This window comes from Poecilia latipinna, unplaced genomic scaffold (assembly GCF_001443285.1).
Source record: "Poecilia latipinna isolate Pla-1442-1.1 unplaced genomic scaffold, P_latipinna-1.0 Scaffold5082, whole genome shotgun sequence".
Classification (NCBI taxonomy): domain Eukaryota; kingdom Metazoa; phylum Chordata; class Actinopteri; order Cyprinodontiformes; family Poeciliidae; genus Poecilia; species Poecilia latipinna.
Genome location: NW_015117698.1, coordinates 1 through 8,808, shown reverse-complemented (window position 1 = coordinate 8,808; position 8,808 = coordinate 1). Strand labels below are relative to the sequence as shown.

The 8,808-nt window shown below is 36.6% G+C and overlaps 1 long non-coding RNA gene across 1 annotated transcript; it reads right to left on the bottom strand.

The window, feature by feature from the left end:
- Positions 1–365: 365 nt before the first annotated feature.
- Positions 366–821, bottom strand: LOC106943280 (uncharacterized). The gene is made up of 2 exons (XR_001423879.1): positions 752–821; positions 366–667 (listed from the first exon to the last, which is right to left on the bottom strand). It is a non-coding gene; the product is annotated as an uncharacterized LOC106943280 (long non-coding RNA).
- Between the last annotated feature and the right edge of the window lie 7,987 nt (positions 822–8,808).

Below are 8,808 nucleotides of genomic sequence, written 5' to 3'. Positions count from 1 at the left end.
TAATAGAAAACAGCCACAGCAGAAAATAAAAAAAATATACAACTAAGACGCACAAACTAAGTTGTAATACTTAGTTTGTGTGTTACAACTAAGATAACACACAAAATTATTGGAGACAATAATCACACATACTTTGTATAATCAAGAACAATCAATGAAGGGAAATATGTTTATATTGAATATTGCATTTTCAAAGTAAAAGGACAGGTTAATTTATTTGAAAAGCTTTTACATAGACTGGTTAATATAATTTGAAACAAATAACAGCATCAGTTTCAGTCTAGTTTTGCTTTAAAGACAAACCTATTAAATAATTATTAATACAGTAAATTACAAAGTACAAAACAGTTACTGAAAATCTACAATTAGCGCAAAACGGCACATTTTATTTTGGATTAAAAATGTATTAAAGTAAATCTCATTCACCCGACTCATTCTCTCCATTCAGAATAATACAAATCAATCCTTCAAGTTCACATTGTACATCTTAAAGTATCCAAATGTCAAGAACCAAATGATCACATTTCACAAATTAGAAAATTAAATAATTTTCCCACTTTATAAACAAGAAAATCCTCCAGTGTATAACTGCAGTTTTCATCTAAATTACTTTTATAGTGAACCTCAACACAGGACATACATGGAAAATAGTTCTACAGTTTTTCACCTCTGTGAATCATCATGTGCTGAGTTAAATTTGGTTTTTGACTAAAGCTTTTTCCACAGTTCCCACAAGAAAACGGCTTTTCACCTGTGTGAATCATCATGTGCCGAGTTAAATTCGGTTTTTGACTAAAACCTTTTCCACAGGTCACACATGAAAATGGCTTTTCACCAGTGTGAATCCTGATGTGCTGAGTTAATAGACGTTTTAGTCTAAAACTTTTTCCACAGGTCACACAAGAAAACAGCTTTTCACCTGTGTGAATCATCATGTGCCGAGTTAAATTCGTTTTTTGACTAAAACATTTTCTACAGTTCCCACAAGAAAACGGCTTTTCACCAGTGTGAATCCTCATGTGTTGAGTTAAAAAACGTTTTATACTAAATCTTTTTCCACAGGTCACACATGAAAATGGCTTTTCACTTTTGTGACACCTCATGTGGTTAGTTAAAACTTCTTTTTGACTAAAACATTTTCCACAGTTTACACAAGAAAATGGCTTTTTGCACGTATGAGTTCTCATGTGAGCCTTAAAAGCAGATCTGAAAGCAAAATGTTTTCCACAGGTCACACATGAGAAAGGTTTTCTTCTTTCCTGATTTTGGTTCTCAGCTTCAGCAGCTTCCTGGAAGATGACTTGGTTCCTGTTTGGTTCTGACTCAGTGTGGGATGTTTGGTCATCAACAGGAACCACCATGCAGGTATCAGTGTCCTGTTTCAGCTCAATCTGTTCTTCACCCTGACTGCAGTAAACTTCTTTCTCTTCCACTTTTATCTGCCGATGTTCTAGATCCTCCTGTTCTTCTTTTATCTGATGATCTTCTGGTTCTTCCTGTTCTTGTTTCACCTGCAGAGGTTCTAACTCCTCCTGGTCCCCAGTGGATCTTCTCTCCTGGTTATAAACGTTACATTTCAGGCAATCTGGACAAGACAACAGAGGAAAAGAGCAATTGTTAACCTTATTAAAGTAAATGGGAAAAATTGTTCATCATTTAAGACATAAATGAAAAAAGAAAAAACCCACACCTAAAAATTCAAGAGTGTAGAAAGAGAGACAGATCAGTCGACAAATCCTGCTGATAATTGGAGAATTGTCAAATTAACGGATATTTAAAAAAATTATTATAAAATTAATAAAATTTTATTCCAGCCATCCATTTTCTGTACAGCTTTGTCCCTCAGTGGGGTCAGGAGGTGCTGGTGCCCATCTCCAGCAACATTTTGGGCACGAGGCAGGGTTTGCTGGAGACACACAACCATACACACACACTCACAGCTAGGGACAATTTAGAGAAACCAGTTAACCTGACAGTCATGTTTTTGGACTGTGGGAAGAAGCAGGAGTACTTGAAGAGAACCCACGCATGCACAGGGAGAACATGCAAACTCCATGCAGAAAGACTGTGGGCTGGGAATCGAACCCAGAACCTTCTTGCTGCAAGGCAACAGCTCTACCAACTGCACCACTGTGCAGGCCCATTTCATTATTTCAAGATATAACTTAATTTGGAGCTATAATTTATTTTCATTACTTTTATTTGTATTAAAATTTGATTTTAGTTCACTTTATACCTTTGGGGTTTATTTACAGAGTTTGTAGGTTAATAATTGTTCAGTTTTTGTTCCTTTGTTATTTTCTTTTCAAAGGTAGACAGGAAGAACTGTGGGTCCATGTTCTGTCAGTATAGGTACTGGTATTGGACCAGCATGCACTGGGTTGGGCCTGTGGGTTTTGACCAGAGCAGGAGAGGAAACAATGAAAATAGTGATGGTGAGATGAAGCTTCATGAATCCCTGAGGAACTGCATCCAATCATTCGACTCCTGAGCCGATGCACCGCGGTGCTTCACATGCTCTACTGGGACATCAAGGGGACAATATATGTAAAATAGGCAAAACAACATGAAGCCTTACAATGAATAAACAAAAGATGTTTCTCATTCTGATACATAAATTCTGATTAATCTGGTTTTGTAAACCTTAAAAATTAAATAAACCTTCTCCTACGCCAATAAATGTTGAAAAAGTACACACAAGTCACCTGGTACACACACACAAAACTGCATTTACACAAATCCGGTTACAAGTGCACAACTATTTTTCAGACTCATTTCACACTTCGGGGAAGCGTGAGCGGGGCGTCCCGGTTATTGATTTTCACTCCATGAGAGAGTTGTGATTTGCTTGTTACTCCTTTAACACAGGGGGAACAGTATCTGATGGGTAATATTGAGCATTATGCATTGCCCTGGTTTTAATTCATATAGCACTATAAGGCTGGATTGTAATCTGTCTATCCATCTATAACTAATATATATATCTGTGTGTGTATTATAAAGAGCAGTTCTAGTCTGATCCAGATGAAAACAAATAGTGAAAATCAAACTTTATTGAATTTTTACAAATCAGGAAAATGTTTCACAAATCCCAAACAATGTTATAAATATTCATCTTGAAGAGGAGAATAATACAGTCCAAGTTTCAAGTGTGTAGGTGTAGTAGTTTTGAAACTACAGTCGACTGAAGATGCGAAAGTTAGTGGAAAAATTGGGTGGAATCCCCCTTTAGCTATTGGAAGCTAGAATTGGAAACCAACTTCAGCTTCGTCATTTTCACAGTGTAATTGTAATGTCTGTTCATTTGCCTGTTAAAAATCAGTTATACGGGAAGTGATCAGTTACTAAAATGATCCCGATAAATAAATCTTCATACATTTAGATCTTAACCTGCATCGCTGGTGATTCCTACCTATCCGGTGTAAAATAATCCGGGGAGTCCGGGAGAAATCCAGCAGTCTGCGCTGATCATCCATCTCTTCCTCCGACTTCACGGTTATTTCTTTAAACTCTGTGAAAGTTTCTTCAGAAGCAGTTAACCGCTCGTTGATAAACTCGCTTAGAGAAACACTGGAATATTCAACAAAACAGACCATCCGCCATCTTCTTTTTTTCCGCTACCTCATACGTCATTCTTCTTCTTCTTCTTCTAATATTATAGCGGTTTTCAAACAACTTGTAGGTGCATTACCGCCACCTTCCGGCCTGGAGTATAGATCAGACGTCCTACCACTATAATCTTCCCATAATATCCGACTACCTAAGAAAACTAAAAATGCTGTCAAAATCAGACGATTTTTGCAGCAAATTTTTAATATCTAATTTACTTTTATTTCTATTTAACTCTCTGATTAACACCTCTCTTTCCCGATTATACTTATTACATTCTAGAAAAATATGCTGCACTGTTTCTGACTCTCCACAATAACTACACAAACCTGTACTATGCTTATTAATTATTTTCAAAGTACTATTTAACCCCGCATGCCCAAACCTTAATCTGGATATAACATCCTCTTCTTTTTTATTCCTGTTACCTTTCCTACATTCCCCTACTTTTTGCTTTGAATGCTATAATAAAAATCTTGCCTTTTCTTCTCTATCCCATAGTTCCTGCCATTTCTTTTTAATATACATTTACCTTGTTTTTGCTTATTTTGATATTAATCTCAACATTATCCCTTTTTGCTGCACTTTTAGCAAATTTATTCGCCAACTCATTTCCTACTATTCCAATATGAGCAGGAATCCAAATTAACTTAACCCTGGATCCATGTTTTAATTCTAAAAATTGATTAGTATCCAATATTATATCTTGTCTTGTTTCTGGATTCTGTTCTAAAATACTTATTAATGCACTACTTGAATGTAAACAAATATATATCCTTCTTGTTTCCTCACTTAATTCTAGAGGCATTAATATAGCCATTAACTCACCCGTGTAAACTGTCAATCTATCTGTTACTCTTATTTTATCCATCCATCCATCTTCTGCCGCTTATCTGGGGTCGGGTTGCGGGGGCAGCAGCTTCAGAAGGGATTTTTAGATAACGAAATAATATCCAATCAGTTTTACTTTTCCAGTTATTTCTAAAGAAAATCAATTATATTTAACTTTAATTCTATTTAAATTTTGAGGCTTCATGTCTTTTTACTTTATACATGCAAAAGTTAAAATTAAAAAGGGTATGCAATGCTATATAGAGAACATAGCAAAGACACTTAGACATGGGAACACAAAAACATAACTTATATAAAATATAATAAATAAAACTGCAACAAAGGGATGAATATTTTAGGTTTGACATGCATCGGTGAGCAATTCCATTAACATTTCAGTCAAGTATTCATACAATTCAATATATTTCAGAGATTCCAAATAAAATTACAATTCGGATTTTAAAAAATGTCAAAAACTGGGGATGATCTTCGCTGTCTTTGCTTATGAATAAAGAATTTTGCCAGACAAAATATCAGATTTCAACAGTTCTAGATTTTTGTTTTTCAATAATACTCCAACATTTTTCACATCTCTAGAAATAGATTCTGAAAGTGCAAACAGTTGTTTCTCTCGAGTATAATGTACAATTCTTCTAATCCTTCAAAGGATGTTGTTCGTTTGGTTTTTGTGAAACATATAAAGCCTGGATGAACTGATGGCAAGTCAAGCCTGATTCTGCAATCCTACTTTTGTGAATCAGCCTTCCAGTGTTTCCCAGTCCTGATTTGGATCATTTCAGTGCAACAAAAAAAGACTTTAAATTGCATCCAATCGCTGTTGTTTCCTACCTATTCGGTGTAAAATTATCTGGGGGGTTTGGAAGAAATCCAGCAGTCTGCGCGGATCATCCATCTCTTCCTCCTATTATTTCCTTAAATTGTTAATGTTTTTTCAGTTAACAGCTTATATGTTTAAACTGGATTGAAGACCTCCTCGTACTCTTCTTCCTCCTCTTCTTCCTGGTTTATTGGCGGTTGGCAAAAAACTTTAAGCAGTATTACCGCAACCTACTGATACGGAGTGTAGCTTGTTTGAAGATATTTTTTTAAACACTCGCACATTAGAAAACAAGCAAATTAATTAGGTTCACAGAAGAATAACAAATCAGAGTTGTTAAACAGATACGAGCTAAAATTCAAATTTTTGCTTTTATGGTGCCATGTTCTGAGAGATTTTTTGTTGGTAGAGTCTTATATACAGGAAAAAATAAAATGAAACTATTTAAATCAAGGTGGAAATTTTCCTTTGACTCTAAAACAATAAAATGAAACTCATTCGTAGAATCACAACAGGATGCCCGCTTTGAGGATCCTAACACCTCCCTCAGCACCAGACTAACACCACCACCTGGTGACACGCTTCTCTGTGTAAAACAGCAGATGTGAAGAAGTTGCTCCAGGAAATCAACCCCCGTAAGGCTGCAGGTCCCGACAACATCCCAGGGCGAGTACTGAGGGACTGTGCACTCCAGCTGCTTGAGGTGTTGGCAGACATCTTCAGCACCTCACTGTCACCTGGGCCCACCTGCCTAAAGACCGCCACTACTGTCCCTGTCCCCCAAGTGCTCCACAGTGACAAACCTGAATGACTACCAGCCTAAAGCCTTAACATCGGTACTCATGAATCACATCAAGGACTCCACCAACGTCGCTCTGGACCACAATCAGTACGCCTACAGGAAGAAGCTCCACTGCTGACGCCATTTCATCGGTGATCCACGCAGCCCTCACCCACCTGGAGAGCAGGAACTCCTACATCCGTCTGCTCTTCCTGGATTTCTCCTCAGCCTTCAACACCATCATCCCACAGACCTTGGTGCAGAAACTCTCCTCTCCAGGACTGAGTTCCACACTGGGGAACTGGATTCTGGACTTTCTATCAAGGTGGTATGACAATAAAAATCCTTGAGTCCTGAACAATTTGTGCATCGAGTAATACACTTGGCATGCTACAGGTAAATGTTATTTAATTTGGTTAAGAATAATTATTGCACTGTCAATAAATGACTTGAAAGCAATGTTCTTAGTTGCCAGAACACAATAACGCCTTCATCAGCTCGTAGGTTAAAACTGATGAAAAATGAGGATTGGCGCTCTCTATTAAAATATTCCTCGCCATCTTCCATGTTCAGTTTTTTTTTCACCACTATTTACCTGCTACTTTACCTGCCATTGAAAGTATTCTTAAAAGTTTGTCTGTTAACCTGCAGCTCATGTGACCAAAACCAGCCGAGGAGAAGAAAAGTTAAAATACTCAACTTATACTCTTGTACACAACCTCTAGTGACCCCAAGATCACTGGGCTTTCCTAAAGGATAGAGTCTCTGAGAACAGTTCTTAAAATCATAGCCAGTGTTTTAAGTGTTTTGACCCGACTGTCCAGGAATGACCAGAGGTATTTAAAATTAGCCACAGTTTCAACAGGTTGGCCATCAAGTGAAACTGGAATCACTTTGTCATTTAATTCGCTCTACTTTAAGAAAATGAAAAGGTATGGTGTTTGTGAGGGAATTTATAATTTATGGTACCAATAATGCCAGAATTAATAATAAAGACTTAATGGTATTCTGATTCAGTAATGTAATTATATTAGTTGTGTTACCTCCCCCGCGCCACTAGAGTCAGTAACGGGCCCGAAAAGATGCGACTAAGGAACAGATTTAGAGGTACACAGAAAGCTACAGAATTTGTTAGAAACTGTGAGCTGCGGTGAAGTAAATAAAAGAGAGAAGTTCAAATACATGCTGAGAGAGAAACTCCTTCCTAAAGATGAAGCTATAACAGATATCAAAAGAAAATAAAAACGCTAGACCGCGGATAATATAGGAAATATAGGAGTGTGGACCAGAATGTCACTCAAGGATTAAATACTATAAAATAATTGTTAATTTTTGTTAAAATATTCTCTAATAAATTTTACTTTTCAAATTATTTCTAATAAAATCAACTAAATCTATTTTAACTTTAATTCTATTTAATTTTTTAGACTTGCAAAAAAGTATGGTGATTTACAACAGTGCAAGTCTAAAGAGAGCATAGCAGAGACAGACTTAGAAATGGAAACACAAAAGCATAACTGATTTAAAATATATGAATAAATGAAACTTCAACCAGGGAATTAATACTTTAGGTTTAACATTGAACAATCCAATTAAAATTTCAGTCAAGTATATTTCAATATATTTCAGAGATTCAATTGGAAATTAGATTTTAAAAAAGTGTTAAAAACTGGGGATGATCTCAAGTCTTTTTACAGCACTGTACAAACCTCTGGCTAATGAATGCTAACACCAACTAACGTGATTTGCTAGATAAAATAAATGGGTCAAAACTAAAAAGTTTCTACACAGCATTTCTTCGTAAACAAAAAAAAGGGCTTCATAAACAAAATAGCGTTCAGCACACACTGCATTTTTAAAGGAAATACAAGTGATCAAGTGACTTTGTAAAAACTTAATCAAATATATATGTACATGTTCATAGATTAAATTAGTTTCAACTTTAAAAAACGATGGTGATCTTTAATAGAAAACAGCCATAGCAGAAAACAGAAAAATTATACAACCAAGACAAGCGACACACCAAATTATTGGAGACAATAATCACAAATATAGCCCCGCCTCTCCACCCTGTTCTTAGTTTCGTCCCCTGGTCTACCGGTTGTCTCTCCCCCACCCCTACATTAGTTTCTCTTTTTCAGTTGTCTTTTCCCCCCGGTCATCTGTTCCCTGGTCTGTTTCCCCCCGTTTACCCCCATCTTATGTTCATTCGCTCGCTTGCCCCTCACTCCCCACTCTAATCCCCCCACTCCAGGTGACATTTCCCGTATTGTCAAACCCAAAGCTGGACAGGTATGGGGCAAGGTGAGAGTTCATCTGTTAAACTCACCGAAGATGAATACATAAACTAAAAGCTGGATCATAGACATTTTTCTAAGCATATTTGTGAACCTTATCTGATTACTTGATTAATCGTAAGAATAACTGATAGATTACTCAACTACTAAAATATTTGTTTACAACAATCCTAGTGGAAAAGTTCTACGGCGTTTCACCAGTGTGAATCATCATGTGCTGAGTTAAACTAAAATTGTGACGAAACCTTTTTCCACAGGTCACACATGAAAACGGCTTTTCACCTGTGTGAATCATCATGTGCCGAGTTAAATCCCGTTTTTCACTAAAACCTTTTCCACAGGTCACACATGAAAATGGCTTTTCACCAGTGTGAATCATTATGTGGCTAGCTAAATACCGTTTTCGACTAAAAAATTTTCCACAGGTCACACATGAAAATTGCTTTTCACCA